The following is a 3,298-nucleotide window of genomic DNA, read 5'->3' as shown; positions in this document are numbered from 1 at the left end:
TATTTCAAACAAACTCCGAATAGATGTTAAACGTCTTAAAATTGATTAATGTTTATTTATAAATAAAAGTTTTCTCAATTTTCTCATTATAATTGAATTCAAATTAATATAAAAGAAGTAATTATAATTCTACAACAAAACTCAATATTTTCAACGTACAAAAACTTTAACGTATTTTTTTCCTTTATTATATTTACTATGTAAAACAATATGCAACATCTTATCAGCGTTGGCAGGGCAAAGTGAATTATGGAAATAATTTATAACGGACTCAACACGCCTCCGTCAGCTGGTATGAGCCAGTTATCCATCAACCGAGGTACAGGCGCTAGGTTATGACAAAAAAAAATCGTCGCTTCTCTTGCGCTTAAGACGCTAATAGAAAGAAAATAAGATTGAAAGACATGAAATGATTACTTGTTGACCAAGTGAAGATGCAAGAGGTTCAATCATTTAAAGGATAAAATGTAAAGCATGAAACTTAAGGAATAGTAGTTTATTACTTAAACATATATAAGACTGTATTCAAGAAATACGTGAAGTTAAAAAAGAGTGTGGGAGGGACTCGCTACAATTCGAGTAAGTACCATACCAAAACACATTTGAAAATAAATTGGTCACTCATCTAATTGATGACATAAATATTAAATCTGCAAAATGTTAAATTTGTCTATAATGATTAATGGATGGAAACAATCAGGCAGCTGCGCCTTTGTAACTTTTTTCAGTTTTTACCCTTTTGGTACTAAACCCCTAAAACTAAGGTATGCATTTAGCCTTTGAGAGATCTAGATATTTCAACCGCATTCGATTATAAATTGGCAATAATGTAGAGAATTAAAAAAAGACAATTACAGGACACCACCAACCATAACAAAAGTGCATCACAAAAAGAACCTTACTGTTTAAATATAAGAGCGACATTAACCACGACTGCTGCGGTCTACGGTATTAAACTTAATAAACTGGAATTAGGTCCTGGTATCTGCTGCATAATATCTTAAGACTTGTAAGGTATCGTACTCTCAGGATCCTATCACATTACCTAAGGCACGTGCTAGAGGAAATATCATTAGTATCACAAAGACAGGATATTCTGTACGATATTAAATTAAATATAGATGCAAGGAAGCCAGCACTATGCCGTACTCAGACCTTCTTGATAGAAAACCTAATAGACTCCGCATCAATCACAATCTCGATACCTTTCAAGTACCTATAATAAAATATCAAATTATGTTAAACATGATCCGAGATACGAGAAAACAAAAGAAAATTTAAGAATATACTCACAGGATTTCTTTGTTGTATTTTGTTTCTTAAATTGGCCTCGAGAACCATACGACGTAAATTCTCACTCATTATTCCTGTTCTTTATTAAAATATAGAGTTAAAATAAACAGAGTGTTGTATTTTGAGTTGTCACAGAGTTTATAAAAGAGGATTGAGCGTCTCCTCTGAGTGCGAGGACCATTGTGTCTCTTGAGTCAGTAATAGCGTGATTGAGCTGACTGCGCTCACAATAAATCTTACCTACTAAAACATATTATACATATAGGTATACAGCTTTGATCAATTTCAATGTTATTCATGCATTTTTGCGACGTTGACTTTCTATTACGAATGAGTTGTTAAGGGCTTGTGCTTTAAAAGTGGTTAAGATAAATGGAACAAATACTTATTAATTTTTCACATATGATAGGAGATAATAATAACCAAAAAAACAACGAGCTTAACGTGATCCTGGGAAACAATTGACTGTTCTAAGCAGCATCAAGATTAATCTGTATGAATTAAGAGGTTGTAGGAAAAGATGCAGACAGGTTGACAGCTAGGGCTTTACTTTATATTTAATTTTACGTCTGCGGTACGACCGCTTAACATATTCTGTTATTTCGGATCCCTAATCCACTACCACTATCTCCTAAATCAACTAAAATATTGGTATCTTCTCATAAATCTTCCACAACAATAACAGTTCTGTGGGTAAAAATATTCATATATTTCGAACTGCTCTTGACATTGAGATATTTCGGAAGCCTCCGTGCTGAGAGTTCCGAGTTTTATTTGGGAAATCGATGACAGTTTGCCGGCTGAACTTCGCCTAGAATATCAAAGTTCGGGTAACAGTGGCAAGGGCTAGGTCGGACCTAAATATAACGGGACCGTGTTTTAGCTGGAAAGTAGTGAAGATTCGAGCGCTTAAAAATAAAGTTGTCAACGAGAATGTTATTGAGAGTTGGATAGATGGACCAATTCCATGTGATAATTTTAAGGGTTTCGGAACCCTATTACGAAGACTCTCCTGTCTGTCCTTCCGTCTGTAGGCTTTGACCAGGTTGTATATTTTATACTGTGAAGGCTAGGCAGTCGCAAATTTCACAGATGATGTTTTTCTCTTTATATAAATTGCAAATTTCCTTCTATTTATCCTATTTGAATGGAACCCTCAGTATTAAGAATCCGACTCAGCAGGTTTTTATAATTAATTATGCATCTAATGACAATAGTAATAAGTTGTATTTTAAATATGATACTATGAGTGCCAAATATTTGGTGGCAAAAAAAGTAAAACAAATTCCACAAAAAGTTTATTCATCATTTTACAAAAAGCCAACCGAAATGCGTATATTCAAATTTGGAGCGGCCAACGATACCGCATAATTGTTTCCGTTTTTAATTTAGTCTCACACGGATAATCCTTTCGTAATCTGCCAGATCCAGTATCTGTATAAAAACGAAAAAATATGGTTTTCAATAACTAGAGAACTAAATACGTAGGTATAAATAAATCTGTTAGTGTATCATCACAGAAGCTTAATATATTTTGATCATTACGCTAGGTACGATCATTTGACGTGATCTTCTTAGACTTTCCGTAAGGTTGGTGGACAACCTGGTATCAGTTTTTAATCCGCCTTTGGCCACTGACTTGGCTCAACACACCGTTGAAAATTTCTCAGTTGTATTTCTTGCTATTGCGGCAACAAAAAGATATGGGCAAATATCTCTAGCTATCATTTATAAGATAGACAAGCTTTTCGCCCGCGGCTTCGCCCGCGTCGAGGTCGGTTGTATCGCGTTTTCAAGAGAACTCTTCAAAAGTCCGGAATAAAAACTATTCTATGTTCTTTCTCAAGGTCAAACTCTATCTCTGTACCATTCATTTCATTAAAACCAGTTCAATGGTTTAGACGTGAAAGCGTAACAGACCAGACAGAGTTACTTTCGCATTTATAATATTAGGGATTCCTTCGTTCTGCGGCCGGACAGATAGCTTTACCTCAGTAATGGGGCA

This window comes from Trichoplusia ni, chromosome 1 (assembly GCF_003590095.1).
Source record: "Trichoplusia ni isolate ovarian cell line Hi5 chromosome 1, tn1, whole genome shotgun sequence".
Taxonomy (NCBI): Eukaryota; Metazoa; Arthropoda; class Insecta; order Lepidoptera; family Noctuidae; genus Trichoplusia; species Trichoplusia ni.
This window is presented reverse-complemented; position numbering follows the sequence as displayed.